Genomic DNA, 15,388 nt, shown 5'->3' with positions numbered 1-15,388 from the left:
CAGCCACTCGATGTGTCCCTTTCACATCGATGTTTCTCTCTCTCTCCCCCTCCCGCTCTATCTGAACAAAAATGGAAAAATGTCCTCGGGTGAGGATAAAAAAAAAATGTTTTCCAGCAATATAAAATGCATTGTGTGTGTGTGTGTCTGTGTGTGTGTGTTACATGTTTAGATATTTGTAGAATTTGAGCAAAAGTTGTCTTAAGATTTACAGGAAATAAAGGTAGATAGTATATTAACTTTAGAATAAATTACAGTACTTCAGTATGCTTTTGAATATAAATTTTTGTAATATTTCAAGGGAAAGTCTAAAGAATAATCAGATTAAAACCCTATCAAGTCAATTTAAATCACCTGAACTCACTTTCTACTCTCTTAAGCAGTACATATAAAACGAGGGACTTTCATAGCTACACATTTATGTCAGTAAATAATTAATCTCTTATAACTACTGATCACCTTAAGTGTCAAAAATAATGGACTGGGTAATCTGAAGAACATCCAGGCAAACTGATGCAAATAAAAAAGAGGGAAACTAATGTAAAAGCTGCAAAATTTTAGGAAGAGCATAAGGGGGGTGGGGGTGGGGGAGCCCTGGCTGGTGTGACTCAGTTGATTGGGTATTGTCCTGTGCACCAAAAGGTAGCCAGTTCAATTCCTGGCCAGGGGTGTGCAGATGGCAGCTAAGCAATGTTCCATCTCACATCAGTGTTTTCCTCTCTCCCTTTCCACTCTTCTCTAAAAAAAAAAAATGTACACATACACATATACATATATGAAAAAAATTACACTTAAGACCTCTTCAATTCTTTGGAGTTGGAGACATAAGCTCAAGGCAGCTTGGATATCAATATAAACCACTTGAAATTAAGTTTCCAGAGAGATTCCAAAATGGCGGCAGAGTGACTGGAAGCTACACAGATCATCTCCTGGGACCAAACTGGAATTACAACTAAATTAAAGACAAATCGTCAGGAAAGGCAACAGAAAAGCAGCTTTCGAGGACGATATAACCAGGGACACTGAACTGATCCTGGTAGGATTGCGGAGGCGTGAGAGGGGGGCTGGGAGCCCACAGACAGCAGCGGTCTGAGCTGTGAGAAGCGCCCTTGAAATTAAACTCCCAAGAGGCTCCAGAGAGGGAAGAGCTGAGACAGATACTAAAATAGCCACAGCCACTCATCTTAGGCTCCGGCAGAGTGAGGGTGGACTGGACTGGAACTGTGTGGGGACACTTGGAATTTGGAGGGCTCTCAGACCTTTTGCTGAGTTGTGACCACGCAGGACTGTGGTCATCTTACTCCTTCCCAGGGCTCTGGGGAGAGGTGGCAGCCCCTCCCTCAGAGACTCAACCCCAAACGGTGGGCCACTGAAATGCAAATTGAGGCCCATTAACAACCAGCATCTGTCCAACACTCGGGAAACCCCCTTACACTGAACACCAGAGGGAGTTTTTCATTCAACTGAGAACCCAAGGCTCCTCAAGTAACCACGACTAGTAGTCTCCAGGCAAAAAGCTAGAGAAGAACTGAACCACTCTTGGGCTTGCAACTCTACCCATGAAAGTAAGACTTGGCAGTGGTGTGTAACGTGGGTCCTCCCACACTCATCCAAACCCAGTAAAGGAAGCCACAAAGAGCAGAACACCAATACCCACAGGGAAAATTGGGCAGGCTCCAAAGCCCACCATGATAGCCAAAATGGTGAAACAAAGAAACAAATGCCAAATGAAAAGAACAAGAGACCTCTACCAAAAAAAAGATAAATGAGGTGCAGTTAAGAAAGTTAACAGAGCTAGAATTCAGAGCCATGATCTTGAGGAAGCTTATCAGCATAAGTAAGGACATCAACACCATGAGTAAAGACATAGAAATGTTGAAAATCAACCAACTGGAAATTAAAAACCACCAAGGAGAAATGAAGAATGACATATCAGAAATAAAGAACACATTGGAAGGTCTAAACAGCAGAGTACAGGAAGCTGAGGACCAGATCAGTGAATTAGAAGACAGGGTAGAAAAAATATAACCAATCAAAAACCAAAAGGAAAAAACTATTAAAAAACAAGAAGAAAGCTTAAGAGAACTATGGGACAACTGGAAACGTAATAATATTTGCATCACAGGAGTTCCCAAAGAAGAAGAAAACGAGCATCAATTAGAGAATATATTTGAAGAAATAGTGACAGAAAACTTCTCTAATTTGGTGAAGGAAGAAGGCATTCAAGTTCAAGAAGCACAGAGAGCCTCAACTAATAAAACCTAAACAGGCCCACACCAAGACACATAGTAATTAAAATGCCCCAAATTAAAGACAAAGAGAGAATCCTAAAAGCAGCAAGAGATAAGCAACAGGTTACCTACAAAGGAACCCCCATAAGGCTCTCAGCTGACTTCTCACAAGAAACACTACAGACCACAAGGGAATGGCATGAAGTAATCAAGGTCATGAAAAACAAGGATCTGAATCCAAGACTACACTACCTAGCAAGGCTATCATTCAAAATAGAAGGTCAAATAAATAGCTTCCCAGACAAAAGAAGGCTAAGAGAATACATTAGCACCAAACCAGCACTGCAAGAAATGTTAAAAGGACTGTTGTAATTAGAAGAAGAAATAGGAAGAAAAATATAACCAAACTAAACAAAAATGGCAATAAATAAGTACATATCAATAATCACCTTAAATATCAATGGACTGAATGCTCCAATCAAGACATCCAGTATGACTCATCTATATGTTGTTTACAAGAGACCCACCTCAGAACAAAAGACTCACATAGGTTGAAAGTGAGGGATGGAAAAAAATCTTCCAAGCAAATGGAAAGGAATAAAAACCTGGTGTAGCAATACTCATATCTGATAAAATAGATTTCAAAATGAAGGCCATAACTAGAGACAAAGAGGCCACTACATAATATTGAAAGGATCTATCCAACAGGAAGATATAACCTTGATAAACATATATGCACCCAACATAAGAGAACCAAAATATATTAAAAATCTTCTGGAGGACTTCAAAGGAGAAATCAACAGCAATACAATCATAGCAGGGGACTTCAACACGCCGCTGACATCACTGAATAGATCCTCTAGACAAAAAATTAGCAAGGAAATAGACTCTAAATGAAGCACTAGAGCAAATGGATTTAATAAATATCTACAGAGAATTACACCCCAAAACTACAGAATTCACATTCTTCTCAAGTGCACATGGGTCATTCTCAAACACAGACCACATGTTAGGGCACAAACTAAGTCTCTACAAGTTCAAAAAGACTGAAATCACATCAAGCATCTTCTCAGATCACAATGGCATGAAACTAGAAATCAACTGCAACAAGAACATGCAAAGACACTGGAACACGTGGAGGCTAAGTAGCATGTTATTAAACAATGAATAGGTTACCATGGAGATCAAGAAAGAAATTAAAAATTTCCTAGAAACCAATGAAAATGAACATACAACAACACAAAATCTATGGGATGCAGGAAATCAATTCTGAGAGGGAAGTTCATAGCACTACAGGTCTACCTCAAGAAACAAGAAAAATCTCTAATAGACTATCCAACCTCACAACTTAAAGAACTAGAAAGCAAACAAAAAGAAAACCCCAGAGCAAGTAGGAGGAAGGAAATAGTAAAGATCAGAGCAGAAATAAATGACATAGAGACCAAAAAAACAATACCAACGATCAATGAAACGAAGAGCTGGTTTTTCGAAAATATAAACAAGATTGATGGACTCTTTGTTAGACTCACCAAGAAACAAAGAGAGAGAACCCAAATACACAAAATCAGAAAAGAGAAAGAAGTAACAACTGACACCGCAGAAATACAAAGGATTGTTAACAAATACTGTGAACAATTATATGGCAACAAATTCGACAATCTAAGCGACATGGACAAATTTCTAGAGACACACACTCTCCCAAAACTGGACCAGGAAGAGAGAGAAAATTTGAAAAGACCAATAACAACTATGGAAATTGAAGAGGTAATCAAGACTCTCCCAGCAAACAAAAGCCCAGGCCTGGATATGGCTTCAAGGGGGAGTTTTACTGAACATTCAAAGAAGAAATAACACACATTCTCCTTAAATTATTTCAAATAAATTCAAGAAGAAGGAAGATTTCCAAACTCGCTTTATGAGGCCAGCATAATTCTAATTCCAAAACCAGAAAAAGACACTACAAAGAAAGAAAACTACAGGCCAATATCTCTGATGAACACAGATGCCAAAATCCTGAACAATATACTAGCAAATCGGATCCAGCAATACATCAAAAAAATTATTCACCATGACCAAGTGGGATTCATCCCAGGGATGCAAGGCTGGTACAATATTGGCAAATCAATAAATGTGATACACCACATAAATAAAAGGAAGAATAAAAACCACATGATCATATCAATAGATGGTGACAAAGCATTCAATAAAATCTAGCACTCATTTCTAATAAATGCTCAGCAATGTAGGAATAGAGAGATCATATCTCGACATAATAAAGGCCATATATGAAAGACCTACAGCCAACATCATACTCAATGGGTAAAAACTAAAAGCATTTCCCTCAGGAACAGGAACAAGACAGGGATGCCCACTTTCGCCACTCTTATTTAACATAGTACTGAAAGTCTTAGCCATAGCAATCAGACATGAAGAAAAATAAAAAGGATCCAAATTGAAAAGGAGGAAGTGAAACGGTCATTATTTGTAGATGACATGATCTTATACATAGAAAACCCTAAAGACTTCATCAAAAATCTACTAGACTTAATAAATGAATTTGCAAAGTAGCAGGATAAAAAATTAACGTCAAGAAATTGACGGCATTCTTATACACCAATGACGAACTCACAGAAAGAGAAATTTAAAAAACAATCCCATTTACCATCGCGCCAAAAAAATTAAGATACCTAGGAGTACACTCTACCAAAGAAGTAAAGGACCTATTTGCACAAAACTACAGGACATTGAAAAAAAAAATGGAGGAAGATATAAAAAAAGTGGAAGCACATACCCTGTTCATGGATTGAAAGAATTAACATCATTAAAATGTCCATACTACCCAAAGCAATCTATAGATTCAATGCAATCGTCATCAAAATACCAACAGCGTATTTCACAGAACTAGAGCAAATACTTCAAAAGTTCATACAGAACCAAAAAAGACCCCGAATAGCCACAGCAATCTTGAAAAAGAAGAACAAAGTAGGTGCGATCACAATACCAGATATCAGGTAATACTACAAAGCGACTGTAACCAAAACAGCTTGGTACTGGCACAAGAACAGGCATATAGACCAGTGGAACAGAACTGAAAACCCAGAAATGGACCCAAGGCAATACGCTCAATTAATATTTGACAAAGGTGGCAGGAGCATACAGTGGAGTAAAGACAGCCTCTTTAATAAATGGTGTTGGGAAAATTGGACAGCTACATGCAAAAAAATGAAACTAGACCATCAACTTACACCATACACAAAAATAAACTCGTAATGGATAAAAGACTTAAATGTGACCCGTGAATCCATAAAAATTCTAGAAGAAAAAGTAGGCAACAAAATTTCGGACATCATACGGAGCAGAATTTTCACTGATACATCACCTAAGGCAACAGAAATAAAGGAGAAAATGAACACATGGGACTACATCAAACTAAAAAGCTTCTGCACAGCAAAGGAAACAATCATCAAAATGGAAAGGCAACCCACTGTATGGGAGAACATCATTGCCAATGATGTATCAGATAAGGGGTTAATTTCCAATATATATAGAGTGCTCATACAACTCCACAAAAGGAAGACAAAGAACCCAATTAAAAAATGGGCAGAGGAGCTGAATAGACACCTCTCGAAACAGGACATACAAATGGCCAAAAGACATATGAAGAAATGCTCAACATCACTAATCATCAGAGAGATGCAAATTAAAACAACAATGAGGTATCACCTCACACCTGTCAGAATGGCTGCCATCAACAAATCATCAAACAACAAGTGTTGGCGAGGGTGTGGAGAAAAGGGGACTCTAATACACTGCTGGTGGGAATGCAGACTGGTGCAGCCGCTATGGAAAACAATATGGTGCTACCTCAAAAAATTAAAAATTGAACTTCCATTTGACCCAGTGATCCCACTGCTGGGAATATACCCTAAGAAGCCTGAAACACCAATCAGGAAGAATATATGTACCCCCATGTTCATAGCAGCACTATTTACAATAGCTAAGATCTGGAAACAGCCCAAGTGTCCACCAGTAGACGAATGAATAAAAAAGCTGTGGTACACATACACAATGGAGTACTATGCAGCGGTAAGAAAGAAAGATCTCTTATCCTTTGAGACGACATGGAGGGACCTGGAAAGTATTATCCTAAGTGAAATAAGCCAAGCAGAAAAAGACAAATACCACATGATCTCACTTATATACGGAATATAATGAACATAACAGTCTGAGGAATACAGTAGACCCAGACACATGGAAGTAGGGCACAGACTGACATCCCTCAGAAGAGGGGATGGGGGGTGGGGGGGAGGATGAGAAGAGATAAACCACAGAACTTATATGCATGTATGCATGACCAATGGACATGGACAACTAAGCCGGGGACGGGACGGAGGTGGGGTGGGGTGGGGGGTGCCAATGGGGTAAAAAGTTAAAATATCTGTAACAAAAAAATAAATAAAAATTCATAAAAAATAAAAAAAAAAGATACAATCATCAAAATGGAGAGGCAACCCACTGTATGGGAGAGCATAATTGCCAATGATACATCAGATAAGGGGTTAATTTCCAAAATATATAGAGTACTCATACAACTCAACAAAAGGAAGACAAAGAACCCAATTAGAAAATGGGCAGAGAAACTAAATAGACACCTCTCCAAAAAGGACATACAAATGGCCAGGAGACATACGAAGAAATGCTCAACATCACTAATCATCAGAGAGATGCAAATTAAACAACAATGAGGTATCACCTCACACCTGTCAGAATGGCTGCCATCTACAAATCATGAAATAACAAGTGTTGGTGAGGGTGTGGCGAAAAGAAGACTCTAGTACACTGCTGATGGGAATGCAGACTGGTGCAGCCACTATGGAAAACAATATGGTGTTACCTCAAAAAATTAAAAATTGAACTGCCATTTGACCCAGTGATCTCACTTCTAGGAATATACCCTAAGAAGCCTGAAACACCAATCACAAAGAATACATGTACCCCCAAGTTTGTAGCAGCACTATTTACAATAGCTAAGATCTGGAAACAGCCCAAGTGTCCATCAGTAGACGAATGGATAAACAAGCTGTGGTACATATACACAATGGAGTACTATGCAGCTGTAAGAAAGAAAGATCTCTTATCCTTTGAGACTACATGGAGGGACTTGGAAAGTATTATCCTAAGCAGAACAAGCCAAGCAGAGAAAGACAAATATAAGATGATCTCACTTATTTGTGGAATATAATGGACATAACAGTCAGGAATTGTGTAGACCCAGAGACATGGAAGTAGGGTACAGACTGACAACCCTTAGAAGAGGTGGTGATGGGGGGAGGGAAGAGATAAACTACAGAACTGATATGCATGTATACGTATGACCGATGGAGACGGACAACAAGGCTGGGTTTGTGGTGTGGGGGATGGGGAGGAGGGTGTCAATGGGGATAAAAAGGAGAAACATTTGTAACAAAAATAAATTAATAAAAAAATAAAAATAAAAAAAATTAAGTTTCCAGCAGTCTTTTCCAGTTTTTTATTGTTTATATCCTCATCTTTGAAGTACAAATGATTTGGGAGGTGAAACGAATGGACTGAATCTGGAAGAAACACAATACATTTATTTGTTTTTTGTTTTGTTTTTTATCCTCACCCGAGGACATTTTTCCAGTTTTTTTTGTTGTTGTTGTTCAGGTAGAGTGGGAGGGAGAGAGAGGAACAGAGAGAGAGAGAGAGAGAAACATCGATGTGAAAGGAACACATCGAGTGGCTGCCACCCGCACAACCGACCAGGGCCGGGGACAAACTGCAACCGAGGTACATGCCCTTAGCGGGAACCGAACCCCGGTCTCTCCGGACCGCAGGCCGACGCTCTAACCGCTGAGCCAAACCGGCCAGGGCAGTATTTGTTATTTTTAAAACGCTGATTATTTTCTACTATGTGTACATACATATCACTAACTCAAAATTGATCTTTTTATAGGCCTTACCCAGAAGCTATCACTGGCTAAATTACAGTGGCTTATAAATTCATCAATTTTATACACACACACACACACACCAATGCAAGATGGTAACCTACTTGCCTGATAATGTAGTAAACCTGACCTAAGGATTACTCGTATCAACCACAGCTTCAGAAGAAGTGATTTCCTCAATCACTTTGTGACAGGTCTATTCTCTCTCTGTGTATATGTATCTATATACATACATGTATGTTAAAGAGCTCCTTCCTAGTAAAACAAATGGTTTACTTCTGCTTCTATATTTCCATTTAAAGAGAGTGGAATAGATAATAGACATTCTATGACTATGTTTAATCCCTCTAAACATTACCCCTCAAGATTTCATATTATAGGAATAACTCTGGGAAGAAATCTAAAAAACAATTTTCATGTATTCACATGCAGCATGTGCTGACCAGTGCATTATATACTTTCCCATACAACTTCTCATTCAATTTCATAAATCTATAAGGCAAGTATCTGCTAGTTTTATTTACACATGAAGAAACTGAGATTCAGAGGAAAATAAATGTTTATGCCTAAGGTCACACAGAGCACATTTAAATTTAGTTCTAACTTGAAAGCTCATGTCTTTTAACAGTACATTAAAGAAATATTTAGAAAATCGTCCTGAATAACCAACTGAAGACTAGCTGTAGAGAAGCCTTATAATCAAGGACATATAGAGTAGGCCATATGGAGACTGGTAGAAAGTGCAGAGGCACGAGAGGGCTGGCTGGGCTCTCACAGGCAGCAGCTGAAGTTCGGGAGGTAGGTATCAGCTGTGGGATTTTTCCCGAGATGTGTGAGTTCTAAACCAAAAGGTGGCTGCCCAACTCAGAGCACCAGAACCAGAAAAGGCACCCACATAACATCTGGCTGTGAAAAGCAGTGGGATATTGGTTCACCAGGGAAAGATGGCTAGAAATGCAGACACCCTCTTAAAGGGCCAACACAAAATTTTCTTCACAGCCATTCACCCTGGGCTCTGGTGGTAGGAAGGCAGAGAGGACTACAGCTGCATGAGGTGAGTCTGGGGATCATGGCTCTGGGGAGAGGGCTGAGAGGTCAGCTGCCAGGATCCCTGTGCTGAGCCATTCCCCCATGTTGCAGAAGCTTTCAGTTCTCAGGCAGAGCATTCTCTGCCAGGCAGCATCAGCCCTGGGGGGAAGCAACAGCCCCACCCATTGGAATCTCTCTTGCCCCACCCTATGGAGCTTAAGCCTTGCTAAGATGTACAGACCCAAAGCTCTTTAAAGTGACTGAGGCTAACAGACAGTCTGCCTACAGAGGCAGATCTTTGGGAGCTTTGAGACTTTTGCTGAGACCTGCGTCTGGGCCCTCGGTGTACAACTTGGTCCTTGCCACATGCACCTAGACCCAGCAGAGGGAGCCACAAGGTGAGGATTGCTAACAGCTCCAAACAGGTTTCCAGGCTCAGTCACAGACAGCTTCGGACACTGGCCTGTACCAGAGTCCCTCCGAAGTGGCCCAGAACCAGTACACTCAGTGACCAGCTTCAGACAACAACAGAACAGGATACAATATGATTCACAAGCAGCATATCCACAGAAAGATATTGGCAGGCACCAAACCTAGCTGAGGCAAATTCCATTTCATGTGATCAGCATCTGCATAATAGCTTGCATGCTGTGTTGGGAGTTGAGTGTTACTGTCAGCCAGCCTGAGGTTAAAGACCATGCACAAACAGGCCAACAGCAATCAAGACTCAGTTACAACAGGGGCCCTACATAATGTTCACAAGGGAATTCTTAGAGCACCCAGTTCAGGTGATCAGGAAGACTGAGCCACTAGGTCCTACAGGTCACTTAAGGCAACCCTATCAAGACCCATGTACATGCTGTCTTCAAGAGCCCTACCTCAGAACAAAAGATATACAGAGACTAAAAGTAAAGGGATGAAAAAAAAGAAAATTTGATGCAAATGGAAAAGAAAAAATAAAAAGTTAGAGTAGCAATACTTAAATCTGACAAATCAGACTTTAAAACCAAGGCTCTAGTAAGAGACAAAGGACACTACTTAACGATAAAGGTAGCAAGCCAACAAGAGGCTATAACCGTTGTAAACATTTATGCACACAACATAAAAGCATCTAAATATGTAAAGCAAATGTTGATGGACATAAAGGGAGAGACTGACAATAATACAGTCATAGTAGGGGATTTTAACACCCCACTGACATTAATGGATAGATATTTTTGATAGAAACAAGGAGACAGAAGCCTAAAATGACACACTAGATCAAATGGATTTAATTGATATCTGCAAAGCATTTCATCCCAAAGCAGCAGAATATACATTCCTGTTAAGTGTCCAAGAAATGTTTTCTACGATAGACTACAAGTTAGTACACAAAACAAGTCTCAATAAAGTTAAGAAGATTGAAATCATATCAAATATCTTCTCTGATCATTAATATGAAACTTGAAATCAATCACAAGAAAAAAAAAGGGAAAATACACAAAGACATGGAGGCTAAATAACATGTTACTAAATAATGAATGAGTTAACAATAAAATCAAGGAAGAAATCAAAATATACCTTGAAACAAGTGAAAATAAAAACACAGCAACACAAAATCTGTGGGACACAGGGAGAACAGTCCTAAGAGGGAAATTCACAGCACTGTAGGCCTATCTCAAGAAACAAGAAAAAGCTCAAATAAATAATCCAACTTTACACTTAAAGGAACTGAGAAAGAACAACAAAAAAGGCCCAGAGTGAGAAGAAAGAAGAAAATAATAAAGATCAGAGCAGAAATAAATGAAATAGAATCTAAAACAACAGTACAAAAGATCAATGAAACTAAGAGCTGGTTCTTTGAAAAGATAAACAAGCCTTTACCTAGACTCATCAAGGAAAAAAGAAAAAGAGAGAGGACCCAAGTAAATAAAATCAGAAATGAAAGAGAAGAAGTAACAACTGACACCTAAAAAGTACAAAGGAGTGGAAAAAAATATTATAAGATATTATATGCCAACAAATGAGACAGTCTGGATGAAATGGATACATTCCTAGAAACATACAATCTTCCAAAACTAAATCAGGAAGAATCAGAGGAACTGAATAGAGAGATTACAACTAGTCAAACTGAAGCAGTAATAAAAATAAAAAAAAAGCCTAACAAACAAAAACCCTAAACTGGATTGCTTTACAGGTGAATTTTATTTAACATTCAAAGAAGAACTAACCCTATCCTTCTCAAACTATTTCAAAAAGTTTAAGAGGTGGGAAGAATCCCAAGCTCATTTTAGGAGGCCAGCATTATCCTAATTCTAAAACCAGATAAAGACACTATAAAGAAAGAAAAATATAGGCCAACATCCCTGATGAACATAGATGCTAAAATCCTCAACAAAATATTAGCAAACAGAACCCAGTAATACATGTAAAACATCATACACCTAGATCAAGTGGGATTTTTTTCTGGGGATGCAAGGTTGGTGAGATATCTGCAAAATAGTAAGTGTGATACACCACATAAACAAAATGAAGTGTAAAAACCACATTATCATATCAATACATGCAGAAAAAGTATATGACAAAATCCAGCACCCAGTTATGATAAAAACTCTCAGCAAAGTGGGAATGGAGGGAATGTACCTCAACATAATAAAGGCCATATATGACCGACCCACAGCCAGTATTATACTCAATGGGCAAAAACTACAAGTGTTCCCCTTAAGATCAGGTATAAGGCAGGAATGTCTGCTTTCACCACTCTTATTCAACATAGTACTAGAAGTCCTAATGACAGCAATTAGACAAGAAGAATAAAAAGGCAGCCAAGCTGGAAAGAAAGAAGTAAAACTGTCATTATTGGCAACTTACATGCTATTGTATATAGAGAATCCTAAAGATTCCACCAAAACAAACAAACAAACAAACAAAAAAACCACTGGAGCTTCCGCCACTGGAGCCACTGAGAAGCAGCAGCCATGGTTCTGCGCTACCCAATGGCCGTGGGCCTCAACAAGGGCCACAAGGTGACGAAAAACGTGAGCAAGCCAAGGCACAGCCACCACCGGGGACGCCTCACCAAGTACACCAAGTTCATGTGGGACATGATCTGAGAGGTGTGTGGCTTTTGCCCCCTATGAGCGGCGTGCTGTGGAGCTACTCAAGGTCTCTAAAGACAAGAGGGCCCTGAAATTCATCAAGAAAAGGGTGGGGACACACATCTGTGCCAAGAGGAATAGAGAGGAGCTAAGCAATGTCCTTGCAGCCATGAGGAAGGCAGCAGCCAAGAAGGACTGAGCCCCATCCCCTGTGTAATAAAATCTGTTCAGGAAAAAAAAAAAACACACACACACACAAAACCCTACTGGAACTGATAAATAAAGTCAGAAAAGTAGCAGGATACAAAATAAATATCTAGAAATCAGTTGCATTTTTGTACACCAATAATGAACTATCAGAAAGGGAAACTAAAAATACAATCCCATTCACAATTTTTCAAAAAGAATGAAATACCTAGGATAAATTTAACCAAGGAGGTAAACGACCTGTACTTGAAAAATTATGACACTGAATAAAGAAATTGAGAAAGATACAAATAAGTGGAAGCATATGCCATGTTCATAGATAGGAAGAATTAACATAAAATGTCCACATTATCCAGAGCAATCTACAGATTCAATGCAATTCCTATCAAAATACCAATGATGTATTTCACAGAACTAGAACAGATATTCCAAAAAGTTCTATGGAACCACAAAAGAGTCTGAATGGCAACAGTGATCTTGAGAAATAAGTACAAAGCTGGAGAAATCACACTACCTGATATCAAACTATACTACAAGGCCATTGCAATCAGAATAGCATGGTACTAGCATAAAAACAAACATACACCCTTTTCTCCAATCTTGTAAAAAAAAAAGACATACAGAAAAATGGAACAGAATAGAGAGCCCAGAAATAAACTCACCCCTTTACAGTCAACTAATATTTGACAAAGGAGGCAAAAATATACAATGGGGTAAAGATAGTCTATTCAATAAATAGTGTTGGGAAAACTGGACAGATAGACACACCAAAATGAAACCAGACCATCTTCTTCACCACTCACAAGAATAAACTCAAAATAGATTAAAGACTCAACTGTTACACTTGAAACCATAAAAACCCTAGAAGAAAACATAGGCAGTAAAATCTCAAACACTACTCGTGGTAATATTTTTTTCTGATGTATCTCCTCGGGCAAGGGAAACAAAAGAAAAAATAAACAAATGAGAGTACATCAAACTATAAAGTTCTTGAACAGCAAAGGAAACAATCAACAAAATGTAAAGACAACCCACCGAATGGAAGAACACATTTGTCAATACATCTGGTAAGGGGTTAATATCCAAAATTTATAAAGCACTTATAAAACTCAACACCAAAAAAACAATCCCATTAAAAATTGGGGAAAGACCTGAATAGAAACTTCTCCAAAGAGATCATACAGGTGGCCAACAGACATGAAAAGATGCTCAACATCACTAATAAGCAGAGAAATGCAAATTAAAACCACAATGAGGTATCATCTCACACCTGTCAGAATGGATATCATCAATAGATTAACAGAAAAGTGTTGGCGAGGATGTGAAGAAAAGGGAACTCTCATGCACTGTTGGTGGGAATGCAGATTGGTGTAGTCACTGTGGAAAGCAGTATGGTGTTAACATCAAAACAATTAAAAATGAAACTGCTTTATGACCCAGCAATTCCACTTCTAGGAGTTTATCAGAAGAACCCCAAAACACTAGTACAAATAATATATACACTTCTATGCTCATTACAGTGTTATTTATAACAGCCAAGATTTAGAAGCAGCCTAAATGTCCACCAGTAGATGAGTGAATAAAATAGCTATGGAACATTTACACAATGGATACTACTCGGCTGTAAAAAGGAAGAAATTTTTATCCTTTGCTACAGTATGGATGGACCTGGAGAACATTATGCTAAGTGAAATAAGTCAGTCAGAGAAAGGCAACTACCATATGATTTCACTCTTATGTGGAATTTAATGAAAAAATTGAACTACCGAGCGAAATAGAGATAGACTCATAGATGGAGAGCAGGCAGACAGCTCTGGTGTGTGTGTGTTCATTGGAGGGGTGGGGGTGGGAGGGTTGGAAATGGAGGAATTTGGCAAAAAGGGAGAAGAAATTAGAGAAAGAACTCATGGCCATGACAACAGTGTGATGACTGCCAGGGGGAGCGGGGTGGGTGGAGGTGGAAGAGAGTATGGGGGGGATAGTGATGGAAAAAATAAAAGAAATAAAGCTCAAAAACAAACAAACAAACAAAACACATGGAGGAAATATTTAAATTATTATATAGGTAATACATTTACATGATTAAAAACTAAAAAATATTTAGCCCTGGCCGGTTTGGCTCAGCGGTTGGAGCGTCGGCCTGCGGTGCAGAGACCCGGGTTCCCGCTAAGGGCATGTACCTCTGTTGCAGTTTGTCCCTGGCCCTGGTTGGTCGTGTGGGTGGCAGCCACTCGATGTGTCCTTTCACATCGATGTTTCTCTCTCTCTCTCTCTCTCTCTCTCTCTCTCTCTCTCTCTCTCTCTCTCTCCCCCCCTCTCTCTCCCTCTGGCTCTAGCTGAACAAAAAATGGAAAAATGTCCTCGGGTGAGGATAAAGAAAAAACAAAACAAAACAAAACTAAAAAATATTTAAAAGCATGTATATGTGTGTGTATGTATAGTGAAAATGTCCCTCTAACTCTTGTCTATCATCTTGTTCCCCTACTACTCAGATAATAACATATTAAGTATATGTGTCTACATATGTAGTTCTTAAAGCCTCCTCCTTTAAAACATGGTAACATACTATGCAGTTTTCCATCTTGCTCTTTATTTAACAGTATCAACTAGAATTACAGATGTATATGTCATTTAACCCTACAATTCTGGTTCTGGGACTTTATCCTACAGATATACTTGTATTCATGTGAAATAACTTTTTTTTTTCTTTTTTTTTTTTTAATCCTCACCCGAGGACATTTTTCCATTCCTTGTTCAGGTAGAGTGGGAGGGAGAGAGAGGAACAGAGAGAGAGAGAGAAACATCGATGTGAAAGGAACACATCGAGTGGCTGCCACCCGCACAACCGACCAGGGTCGGGGAGAAACTGCAA

General features: G+C 39.0%; 1 protein-coding gene and 1 pseudogene across 1 annotated transcript in view; one reads left to right on the top strand and one right to left on the bottom strand.

Moving 5' to 3' along the window:
* ERC1 (ELKS/RAB6-interacting/CAST family member 1) overlaps positions 1 to 15,388 on the bottom strand; it is a 489,747-nt gene that overhangs the window by 199,178 nt on the left and 275,181 nt on the right. The window lies entirely within an intron of this gene.
* LOC118623930 lies at positions 12,190 to 12,508 on the top strand (annotated as a pseudogene).

The sequence above is a fragment of the Molossus molossus genome, unplaced genomic scaffold (assembly GCF_014108415.1).
Source record: "Molossus molossus isolate mMolMol1 unplaced genomic scaffold, mMolMol1.p scaffold_m16_p_10, whole genome shotgun sequence".
NCBI classification, from domain to species: domain Eukaryota; kingdom Metazoa; phylum Chordata; class Mammalia; order Chiroptera; family Molossidae; genus Molossus; species Molossus molossus.
Note: the sequence above shows the minus strand (reverse complement) of the source record. Positions and strands in the feature narration are given on the sequence as shown.